Source organism: Ambystoma mexicanum, chromosome 3p, assembly GCF_040938575.1.
Source record: "Ambystoma mexicanum isolate Mex_15411 chromosome 3p, UKY_AmexF1_1, whole genome shotgun sequence".
NCBI classification, from domain to species: domain Eukaryota; kingdom Metazoa; phylum Chordata; class Amphibia; order Caudata; family Ambystomatidae; genus Ambystoma; species Ambystoma mexicanum.
This window is the reverse complement of record NC_090925.1, coordinates 1,087,296,787-1,087,309,115: the sequence shown is the minus strand read 5'-3', so window position 1 is coordinate 1,087,309,115 and position 12,329 is coordinate 1,087,296,787. Positions and strand designations below refer to the sequence as shown.

Sequence of the window (12,329 nt, the reverse complement as noted above, 5' to 3'; positions counted from 1 at the left end):
TCTCAAGATGCTGCGCCAGCCTTCCCCCAACCGGCGAACCATGGGACCTGGCCTCATGACTGAGTGGTAGCGGCTGCGGCGTCGCCCAAGGGCAAAGAGGCAACTGCCCGAGCGGCCTTGGCACCTCGAGTACCTTTATTTCCACCTCCTGCACTCTTACGATGGCCTCTTTGACGGCTAGCTCCCCTCGCTTTACTGTAGGACGAGTAATAGCAAAAGGAACCTCCCCTCCATTGCTGTCTTCTAGGACGAAAAGGCGGAGGTTGGCGAACTGCAGCGCCCCACGACTTCGCTGCAGCTTTGGAGGTCTGCAATCTCTCAAGGCTCTCGTCAGCCTTGCTGCCAAAAAGGTGTTCACCGTCAAAGGGCATGTTGAGGAGCCGGGACTGCACATCAGGAGCGAACCCAGACTTCCGCAACCACGCAAATCTGCGCATTACGGTGCTCGCCGCCACGGCCCGGCTGACACAATCCGCCAAGTCCAAACCCAACTGAACGGCCTCACACATGGCATCCTTGCCATCCTGAACCATAGCAAGGAAACCATCCCGTTCGTCCCCTTCGGGAATATGTTCAGCTGCTAATGCAACACAGTTCCACAGAGTGTGTGTGAAACGAGACAAGGCACACATGGAGTTGGCCGCCTGAAGCGCCCTACCCCCAGAAGAAAACTTTCTTCGCCCAGCCGTCAAAACGTTTGTCGTCCCGATCCGGAGGGATGGTAGGATACGACGCCTGCTTTGCCGGGACCGTAGCCGCCTGCACCACCAAACTCTCCGGAGTGGGGTGCCTAGACAAGTAGCAGGGGTCGCTACAGGCTGGACGGTATTTTCGCGACAAAGACTTGCCCACTGCCGGGAGACTCTCCGGAGCAGTCCAAGCCGCCATCACCCTTCTCTGCAGAGCCATATGAAAAGGCAAAACCGGGTCAGTGGGTGGACCGAGATCAAGGATGTCCGTGAGATCATCCTGAACGAACTCCCCTGGGGGAGCTGACCAACCCAAGTACTCGGTAACCCGAGACATAAGGCGCCGATATGAAGAATCGGCATGAGTGCCAGGCTCCGGCCTACAAAACTCCACCTCCGGAGAGGTGTCCAGTCCACTGGCATCATGCAGCGACTGCCGCTGATCATCAAACTGGCTATGGCCCGAGATAAGGTCATCTGGAACTGTAACCGGAACCAAGCCCCCATCAGAGCCTTCATCACCCTCTGAAATGTACTCCAGGCGGGGAGAGGAAGACCTCTGTGGACCAAAGCAGTGCCTGACCTTAGCCATAGCCTTTCTAGGGGCAGAACCCCGTGCCACGGGGCCCCTCCGACACCACCGCCTCGAAAGGCGTTGAGGGCGCCGAACGAGTCAGCGCCGGCGTCGACAGAAAAGGTGTCCACGTCGAGCGAATCAGCGTCGACGTCGGCTGCAGCGCCACCAGCATCGGTGGCATCGACACAGACCTCGAAGCCGGAGCTCGGAGCGTGTCTCTCGACGACCTAGGCGCCGACGACCCCCTCGGAGGCAGAGCCTCGAGAGAAATTGTCGACGACCTTGGCGCCGCAGGCGTCGACGTCTTCTTCGAAGACGGCACAGGTTCACGCGGTCTCAATCGCGTCGAGGACCGGGACCTGGAACGGGCATGGCGAGAACAGCTACCCTTGTCCGAGCGGGACCTCTCCCGCGAGCCGTGCCGACCACCCGAGCCCGAAGGCGTACGGGCGGTGTCTCTCGACCGGTGCCGACCAACCCCACTCGGAGGCGCGGACGGACCGGTGCCCTGCGATTCAAGAATCGCTAGCATCTGCTTCCTAAAAGAAGCCCATTCCTCCGGTGTCGCTTGCATGGAGGGATAAGCGACCCGCCGACGGGCGGAGTCCTCGGAAGAGGATGGGGAAGGCGACCTATGCCGGCACTTCCGGGAATGCCTCGAAGAGGCGGAGGAGTGGCGAGACCGACTTCCGGAAGGAGACCCACTGGACTTCTGACGACGCGGAGAGTCGCCCCTCGAGTCATCCGTCGAAAGCCCCGCAGACCTCGACTTCCAGGGCTTAGACACCCGGCCTACAGACAGCTTCTTCTTGCGTTCCCCCAAGGCCTTTGCCGTGAGCGACTGGCAGTCGACACAAGTCGTCCGTATCGTGGGCCCCCACTAAGGCACCCGAGGCAGGCGTCGTGCGAGTCTGTGACCGACATCTTGGACCCACAGTCCCCGCATTTCTTGAAGCCCGGACGCGGGGTTGAAGACGAAGAAGACATCGCCACAAACAGGTCTTCACAACAAACCGAACAGGTTCAACGAACCGAGAATTGAAAACAGCAAACTCCAACGAGTTGAGGCGTACCGAGATTCACGAAGAGAACACGTTCGCGGAAATAACGGAACTGAGGCTATGGGCGTCGTGCGTCCTACTTATCACATCGGGTGATGTCGGCCGTCGGAGGAGGTCCTCGGGGACGGCGCATCGACGTCATCGACGCAGACGCCAAAGATTTTCCGAAGCAGCACAGCTGTGGACATTACCCGTCATAGATATGAAATACGTCGGAGGACCCAATCCCCTCGAAATATCATTCAGTCATTTGTCGGCAGGGAGATTATCTGTCCCTCTAGAGTAGGCTGATGGCCCAGAGAAAAACCAACCACCTTGCCGCTGCCGCTTAAGGCGGGGCTACCAACAGGAGTTTCCGATCGGCGTGCACATCGACCCTGAAAACCCCCGATCCCAGAGAAGGACCAAGTCTGAGACCCTAACCTCTTTCTACAAGGGGCCTTAGCTGAAGCTGTTGCCAAAACCAACAACCAGGTCCCTGTGGTCCACATAGCATGGAAAAAAACTGCTCAGCCCCAAAGGAAAAGCTCCCAGCACAAGTCGACATGAAAGTTGGTGTGACAGGTATCCAAAATGGCTGCCCTAGACCAATGAGGCTGGGCCGCCATTTAATCAACACCTGAAGAGAACTGCGTCGTAGGAGAAATGAGGCAACTGTCCCCTCAGGGTAGTCAAGGGACTTAAACACTTAGCCTTGAAACAAGGATCCTTGGCCGAGCCGGTGCTGGCAGATCTAGGATGTTTCGTGGACATCCTAGGAACTGACCTAGAATTAGCCTCCAATGGAGGAACCTCGGCAGAGCCGGTACTGGTAGGCCTGCTGCTGATCACCTTTACCCCCTCGACAGAATCGGTACCACCACACGCCGAGCGTGGGACGGTTGAGGAATTTATCCTACCGACAGGACCCTTAGAGGATCCCTCGGCTCAGTCGGTACTGTATTTAGAGCAACCTTGGGTTTTAACTCAGGACATTTAGCTCCCTCAAGAGGGGCCTCAAGACGTGGCTTGGTGTGACAAGCACCAGAAACTGACACCTCAGGGCGTACCCTGGTATCCAGAGCCAAAGACGAACTGAGCTGAACCATTGCACCCAAATGGTGAACCTCGGAAGCACGGGCAGTTTTGGCAGGTCCTCTGAGGGACCCTCAGAACACTCTGGTGCGGCTATAAGGCCCTTGAGGCACCTCAGGGGAATCCCTGGTAACAGAGCTACACAAGCCCCTCCCGGTCATGCAATACTCTCACAGAGCGGGGCTGCTCATCGCCGTCCTCATACGCTTAAGGCTCATTTTAACAAGGCGGAAACAGAAAACTGGTCCTCCACGCCTACCACTTCAGGTTTTAAAAGAAAAACCGAATCGAAGCCGCCAGGGACGGGGTGGAACAAGAGTGAAAAGACGCTTGAAATACGTCCTCATAGGGTTAGAGTGCATAAGCATCTGAAAATTCCCAAAAACTCATCCTCAGCTGTGGGCTTAGGGGGATGGTTGCCAGGAGGGTCCACCCCCGGCTGGTTCCACGTAGATCAGAGGAGCAAAAGCAGGAGGGAGCGAGACGGTATGAGGCAGCGGAGGCCACGCACGTCGGCCAAAGAAGGGCGGAATGGGTTACTATTGCCAAAAGGAATGCTCCCGGCACCAGACGTTGCAAATGTAGGTGTAAGGGAGGTATCCAAAATGGCCGCCATAGGCCACGAAAGTTTGGCCACCATTTTGTCACCACCTGAAGAGAACTGTGTCACATGCGTAGCTGAGGAAATTGCCTCCTCAGGAGAGTCAGGGGCTTAAGTGACACTTTATCCTTACAAGGAACTTCGGCAGAGTCGGTACTGGGTGGTCTTGGATGCTTAGTCGACATCTTTGATATCTTCGAACCAGTCTCAAAATGACCCTCCTCTTTGCCCCCTCGACAGAACCGGTACCAGCACAACTCTGATCGTGGGACGGTTGAGGACAATACCTCACCGACAAGACACTCAGAGAAGGCCTCTCAGATCTGTCGATATAGACTTTAACCTCCACAAGAGGAAACTCAGGTTTCAACCTGGTACGTAAAGCTCCCTCAAAAGGGGCCTCAAGTCGGGACTCGGTACAGACTTTAGCATCCACAAGAGGAACCTCAGGTTTCAACCTGGTTACAGCGAAAAAGCTCCAGAAACTGAGGCCTCAGGGTGAACCCTGGTATCCCAGCACCCAGTCAAACTGGGCTTAACTTTAGCACTGTGATGGTGAACCTCGGAACAATGTCCGGTACTGGCAGGTCCGTTAGAACCCTCAGAGGAATCTGCGGTACGCCTGTTAGGCCCTTGGGGCACCTAAGGGGAAACCCTGGTGACAGAGCTACAAGAAAGGCTCTTAAAGTACTCCCTCATGGGGTCAGAGTGCATACGTCTCTGAAACATCCCGAAAAAGGCATCCTCTAATGAAGAGGCTGCCAGGAAGCGAGACCGTATGCAGTAGTGGCATCCGAGCACGCGAGTCATAGGAAGGGCGGAACCGATTCACACTGTCACGTGAAAAGGTTGTCCACCGAAAAGAAGATTCCCAGCACCCGCCGTTGATAGCATGGTGTGAGGGAAGAAACCGAAATAGCTGCTGTAGACCACGCAGGAAGGCCCGCCATTTTGTGAATATCTGACGAGATCTATGTCACATGTGTAGATGAGGCAGTCGACTCCGCAGACTGGTCAGGGAACTTGACAAATCTTAACCTTGACACAAGGATCCTCGGCAGAGCCGGTACTATGGGGCCTTGGATGTTTACTGGACATCCTGGACCTTGAATTAGCCTCCAAAGGAGGAACCTCGGCAATGGCGGTAACAGAGGAATTACAGTCGACGACCTCTCCCTGCGCCCCTTCAACAGAACCGGTGACTCAGCGAGCGCGGGAAAGTTGAGGAATCCACTTCACAGACAAGGTCTTAACAGGCCTCTCAGTTCTGTTGGTACACACCTTAACCTCGTTAAGAGGAACCTCGGAACAGAGTCCGGTCTTAATAGCCGAGATGGGCCTCCAACCGTGCTTCGGTACAGAAAGCCTCAACAGAGGCGTGAGGGCGCACCCCGGTGTCTATGTGGGAAGCTCCTGACAAGGAGACCTCGGAGCGAACTCTGGTACCCAATGCCTCAGCACGACTATGCTGGCTATTAGCACCTGATCGGTGAACCACAGATCGTGATCCGGTATAGGCAGACTCCTCACGGAAACCCTCAGAAAAAAACCCGGTACGCCTATTAGTCCTGCGAGGCACCTCAGGGAAAACCCTGGTAGCAGAGCTTTTGAAGCCTCTCCTGGACATGGAGGACCCCGGGAAGGAGTCCCCCAGCTGGGGTGCCCTGAAAAGTAATGAACTTACTGGGCGTCTTTTCTTTCCATCGATGAAGAGTTGGAAATGCGATGGAGGAACCTTCTGGAAGATCTCCCCCCATCGACGAAGATGGTGCTGAAGTGCCCGGACTGAAAGGGAGTCACAGAAGAAACACGAGTCCCAACGGTGATCTGGTCCTAGACACTCCAGCAGAGAGAATGGGTATCCGGCCTAGCGAAGCGACGTTCGCAAGAGGAACAAGTAGAAAATCCCAAACGATCCGGCATAGACTGAGGATTACGCGAGCGCAGAACCAGAGCAGGAGAGAAGGACAACAGGAAGGAAAAAAGGTCTTCCCGGTGATGCAAAGGCGTCCAGCCCAGACCGTGCGGAGAAAAGGACTAAAGGGCAATGCGCGGAGCAGAGCTAAGGAGGGCGGGGTAAGGACCGTGTGCGCTACCCCCGCGTAAAAAGAGAAGGACACATTTTCAATGTGATGCTTTTTACAAAAGTGCTCTGGTCCCGTCCCACAGGACGGAATGTCCCAAAAGTATGGAGGAAAGGGGACGGGGCGTAGGAGTTTATGTTATATGGCATTTGTATAGGGCCTAACGCCATTGGTATGGCCTCAAAGCTCTGTTGGTGAACGCGCTTGGAGGACCGAAGTATGAGAATTGATAAGGGGATTTTAGAATGCGTGTGTGCATTTTAGCTACTTTTAGGTATGTTGGGGAGGCTAATCGCCTGCTAGCGACCCATGGAGACTTGGCTAGTGGAAGGGTGCGGTGATAGTTTTCTTGACTAGCATACTCTCCAGACAGCCTATGTGCCCAGCTAACACATCTTTTCATGGGACTTAAGCTGCATTCTGGTGGCAGAGGTGATGCGATTATGAGTAGTAGATTATTGCATTTGTATGCGGGTGTGCAGCTGTGCCCCCGTAGGGACATGGCTATCTTCCATTGAGATGCAGTGTGATACGTAGCCGGGAGTCATGGATGGTGTGTCGTTATGACTGAATGCAGATCATATCATGCAGAAGGACTGGAATCCTCTCTGTGCATGCTCAGTACTCTATACTGTCTGGTTGTCTCCTCACATGATCAATTGAAGCGCCTCACCTGCCTGTCTGGGAGTGATAGTTCACACATGAGGGGGACTAGATCTGTCAAGATGCACAAGGAAGAGCCAGGTCTATAGTGCCTACCAGAAGGCGAGATGGCTCTCAATGTGCCAGATGTTAAAAAGGATGGAGTTCACTATGATGGGTATCGGGATGGAAAAGGAGGATCCCCCTGTTTTGGTCAATTTAGCGAATGGGATGACAAGGAGGAGAGCTGTGCCTGATCTCAGATTTCTGTTGGGCCTGTTAAGATTGAGCTTGTGTTGTAGATAATCTGGGCCGGTGTTGTCCAGAGCACGGTGGGTGATGTACAGAGCATTGAAGGTGGAGCACAAGACCCTCACCTCACACCTCTCCCACTCCGCACATTTCTCTGACCAAGCCACCTCCTGGATAACCTCATTTCTTGAAGGGAGGGCCATGAAAGTCTTTTCAAACATTTCGAGCGCAACACCATCCATAATACACTGCGGTGTCCCTCAAGGCTCCTGTACAGCACCTACGCTTTACAATCTATTCACTAAGCCCCTATTCGAGAAACTTGATGCACTTGGGATTGCCTACACCAACTACGCCGACGACACCCAAGTGCTCCTCCCTCTATCAGGCTCATACCACAAAGACGCCCTAGCTCTAAAACTCATATATGCCACCATTCAAGCCTGGATGGCCACTAACGGCCTATGTCTTAACGGGGATAAGACTGAAATCCTTATCCTCGGCCAAAAATCCACACTGGCCAGGCTAGACAGCTGCTATGCCAATTTCAACATCGACAACTGCACTATCCCAGTCCTATCCTCTGTGAAAACGCTAGGGGTCTACATTGATGCAACCCTGTCCATGGACAAACAAGTTAGTGCCATTGTCTCCGCATCTGCACTAAGCACTAAACTCATCAACGCCATTAAACCATTCCTTTCCAAAGAAAACTGCCTTTCAATAGCAAGAGCTACCATAGGCGCTAAACTTGACTATTGCAATGCACTTCTAGCCGGCACCTCTGAAAAAAACCTAAACAAACTCCAGGTCACCCAAAATAACGCTCTAAGAGCAGCATTAAACATCTCCAAAAGGGACCACATCTCACTGGCAAGGCAATCAGTTCACTGGCTCCCTGTCAAAGAACGCATCACCTTCAAGGTACTGACTACTACCCACAAATGTATCCACCACACTGCACCATCATATCTCTCAGACACCATTCTCAGACAGACCTCATCCAGACCTACCAGACTCTGCTACACTAACCAACTCACTGTACCACGCATCCACAAGATTACAGCCGGGGGGCTGGGTTTCCCCTACATAGCACCAAAACTTTGGAATAATCTCCCCCACGCTCTAAGAGCAGAAGGCTCCCTCACAGCGTTTAGAAAAAAACTCAAAACCTCTCTCTTTAACTAAAATTCCTCTACCTACTGCCATTCAGGCACACACTGCTAACTATTGCTACTGCCCAAACTGTATGCATGTATGCCTCTGTATGCTGTAACTAAGACGCGCTTTCCCTGTAACCAGCGCTATTCTGTAACCAGCGCCACGATGCCTCAGGGCTGATTCTGTGCGCTTAACAAATGCGAATAAATAAATAAATAAATAAATAAATAACGCCCGATCGGTAGCCAGTGTAGGACAGAGTGTGGAGTGTGATGTGTTCTCTGGGGCCTATAGCAAGGAGGATTCTTGCAGCAGTGTTTTGGACCCATTGGAGCTTTCTAAGTTGAGATGTAGGGGCACCCAGGTATAGCGTGTTAGCATAGTATAGGCAAGTACACAAATCAAATTCCCTGGAAGGCACCAGTATTCTCAAACTTCAGGCTGTGTCACTTTAAATGTGCTTTTGCCAGCCAAAGACCCACTGCTTTAAACATTGCTAGGTGGGGTTCATGCTATGCAATCTCAAAAAACAAAAAAACAGGGTTATCAGCCTTTGGAGTTTGTATTAGGAAACCTTAACTCCAACACACAGCTGTCTCAGGTGCTATGCAGGGCCTGTGAAAGAGCCCCAAACAGCAGTTTGAAGTTGGCCTCCACAAGCCCCTTCGAATCTTCAGCCTAGCCCTCAAATCACCTGTAAGAAAGGGGTAGGTGCCACGTAGCACAAATGTAGTCTTGTGGCTGATTTGCATAAAAACAAAGTGCATTTTGGGAGCATAAGAATCACCACGAGGGTGCGTGGCCAACCGCCATGTAGAGCGGACGCGACTCCGGCAAGCTCCGCACGATGAGCCATCGATAAGCTGCTTTTTCCTGCATTTTAGCTGGCCTTGGTGCCTACAAACCACCTCGAGAGCTGCCGGCTGCGACGGGAGCCTCCTGACTCCCCACATGCGAAGGTGGAAGCCCGGGAGCCAAGTTAAGAAGACCGCGTATCCCACGAAGCGGACGGCCAAGATGGCGGCCTCCATTTGCTGAGCCCGGAGAGCCCGGCGTCAGCCCGTCTCCCGGGAGTAGGCCGCCCTACGTCGCCGAGTGGAACGGGTGAGGGTGGGGCCACTGCTGACCCCTTGGAGGCCACCCCTACGGCAAGCTTGGGAGTTCCGGGCTCGAGGACGAGGAGGCGACCAGGGTGGCCGATGGTGCCTGCCGGCCCCGTTGCTGGAATCGTAGGGGATTGAGGACCGGCCGGAACCGGGGCCTGGAGATCGCGCACTACCTCGAGTGCGAGCGCTGGCCACCTTGCGCTGCCCCAGGTTGGCTCTACCTCGGAGGCTGCGTGCGCCATCCGCCCGAATTACGCTGCGGCCCGGGCCCCCTGCGCCCCAGAGGCGGGTCGCTGGGACCGCGACGCTCGGGGCGGGCAGGCTGACGAGAGGAGCCCCCCCCCCCACTGAGCACCGAGAGCGGCAGCAACCTCGGGCTGGAGAGCGGCCCCTGCCGAGCAGAGTGTGGGGGGGCCCACGACCGCGCCACCATACGGGGCCTATCTCGAACTCATTGCACCTCGCGGAGCCTGGAGGCCCTGGGAGACCGGCGCCGGAGCGCTTGCTTGACACCCCGCTGGAGGGCCCAAAGTGCGGACCATAATCCTACGAGTGCCGGAGGAACCGTAAGTGGGCAATTTCTACAGAGGGCACTTCCGAAGTACCCCGGCCCAGGCACCCGGCTGCAGTACTTTATACTTGCTGAGTTGAGAGGATGTCCGGCCTAGACAAGTCTACGGGGAGAGGGGCCAGGTCTAAACAGCGGCAGACCACCCTGGACGCTTACACAGCCCCTGAGCCCCCCAGCCCGGAGTGTACAACCATGGCGACTGCCGCTAGAGACATGAGCTCTACACCAGTGACGTCTGAACCCACCAACTCACAACTCTTAGAGGCCATCACGCTAATCCAAACAACTATGGTGAACAAAATCGACGCTGTGGCCATAGATCTGGGACTCCTTCGCCAAGACGTCCGCTCCCTGGCCGGCAGGACTGACGCGCTCGAGACCCAAGTACGTGAGAACTCTGAAGCGAACACCCAGCTTCTGCATGACATGGAAGGCCTCCAGCAAACGGTCAAGAATCTGGAGGACAAGGTGGAGGAGGCCGAAGGAAGGGCCCGCCGGAATAACATCCGGCTGCTCGGACTACCGGAGGGCATCGAAGGCTCGGACCCCACCAACTACGTGGAAAACCTCCTGCTGCAGGAGATCGGCGCGGAGAAACTATCGCAGGGGTTCTCCATCGAAAGGGCCCATAGGTCGCTTGACAGGAGGCCCCCGCCGGGAGGCCCTCCCAGGCCTATGATAGCAAAAGTATTAAACTACAGAGACCGTGAGGTCGTCCTGGCGTACTCTCGGTCGGGGGGCCAGATACTGAGAAATTCGGCCAAGATCGCTATTTACCCCGACTACACTTTCCAAGTGCAGATGAACAGAGCTCAGTTCAGCTACACCAAAGCCAGGTTGAAGGTCGCTGGCTTGAAATACATGCTCCTATACCCTGCAAGGCTGAAAGTAATACACAAGAACAGAGCCCATCTATTCGACACACCGGAACAAGCCCGGGACTGGATGGATGAGCAGCAACTACCAGACATCGAAGGCAAGAGGCGCAAGCCGCACTGATACACCTACCTGAGACTGCTGTATCGTATCGCACCATAAGATCATAGCAATCTAACCTCAAAAGCAGCTGAAAGGATCCTGTCACGCGGAAAACCGAAGTTTCAGCTCCCACAACCCCCCAGGAGCTTGTTTCTTTCTGTTTTTTTTTTCAGGGTACGTTTACCCGCCCGTAGGGCATCCGAAGACCATGCCAGGTCCTAAGGAGCGGAAACGGGACAGTCACGACGAGGAGTACCTTGTCAGACCAGTTATTTGTTGGGGAAGTTTTTTCTTAGGGAAAGGGGAGCCGGAAATCCGCACCCTAGTTGGGAACGCTAAAGTTGCAATACCGAGACCACAGGACTACCTCAATACTACAGCACCTCTAACAAGATCGCGACCAAGACCAGGACAGGAGAGAGAACACCACCATGACTATGGCTGAGAGAGTAAAAGTGATGACATGGAACGTCAGAGGCATGAATAGCTACGTGAAACAACGAAGGATTCAAGCATACCTGCGACGCTGCAAGGTAGGGATCGCCATGCTTCAAGAGACACATCTAACAGAGGCAAAACTGACCGCGCTAGCCAAAACCTGGCGGGGGACCTTGGTGGGATCCTCCTACTCCTCATATGCTAGGGGGGTCCTGGTGTGGATTAACCCGACAGTCCCTTTTAAAGTCACGGACACCAAGACAGATAACGAGGGCAGGATGGCATTGGTGCAGGGAACCATGGAGGGAAGAGACCTATGCCTGATTAGCACTTACGCACCTAACCATGACGCCACGGCTTTCTTCCACTCCCTGAGCTCTAGATTATGCCCCTATGTAAATAGCACCATGATATGGGGTGGGGACCACAACTGCACTTTAGACCCTCTCAAAGATAGGTCAGACACCAAACACTCCCGCCCGTCCCCCCCTGCCAAGATACTATCCAAACTGATTTCCCACCTGTCACTTCGCGATCTGTGGAGGGAACTGAGCCCGGAGAGACGGGAGTACTCCTTCTTCTCCCCGCCACATAACGTCCACACTAGGTTGGACTACATGCTGGTCAGCCAGGAGCAGCAAGCCACCTTCAGCGAGGCACAATACTTACCCAGAGTATTATCAGACCACTCACCCCTGTCAGTCACCTGGGAGGTGTATCCGCCCAGACCCCCGGTCCCCACATGGAGACTGCGAGCAGAAGCACTGCTTGACGCGGCCTTCAGGGACCATGTACAAGACAGCACAGACGAATACTGGCTAAACAACCTAGGCAGTGTAGAACGCATCAGCACCGCGTGGGAGGCGTATAAGGTGGTTATGAGAGGGGACATGCTAGCGGCAGTAGGGGGGGCCCAAAGGGCCATTACGAATGCCCTGGCGAAAGCAGAAAGTGTGCTGGGGGAGCTGGAGAACAAGGCAAATCCGACTCCTGAGCAGGTACGGGAAATAATAACGCAGAGACAGGCCTGTCTGTCGCACTGGGAGTCCCTGGGGAAACTAAGCTACGCCAAACACACTGAAAGGACACACGCTC

General features: G+C 54.6%; 1 protein-coding gene across 2 annotated transcripts in view; it reads right to left on the bottom strand.

Moving 5' to 3' along the window:
* PRELID2 (PRELI domain containing 2) overlaps positions 1-12,329 on the bottom strand; it is a 712,823-nt gene that overhangs the window by 182,399 nt on the left and 518,095 nt on the right. The gene's annotated exons all lie outside the window — the stretch shown is intronic.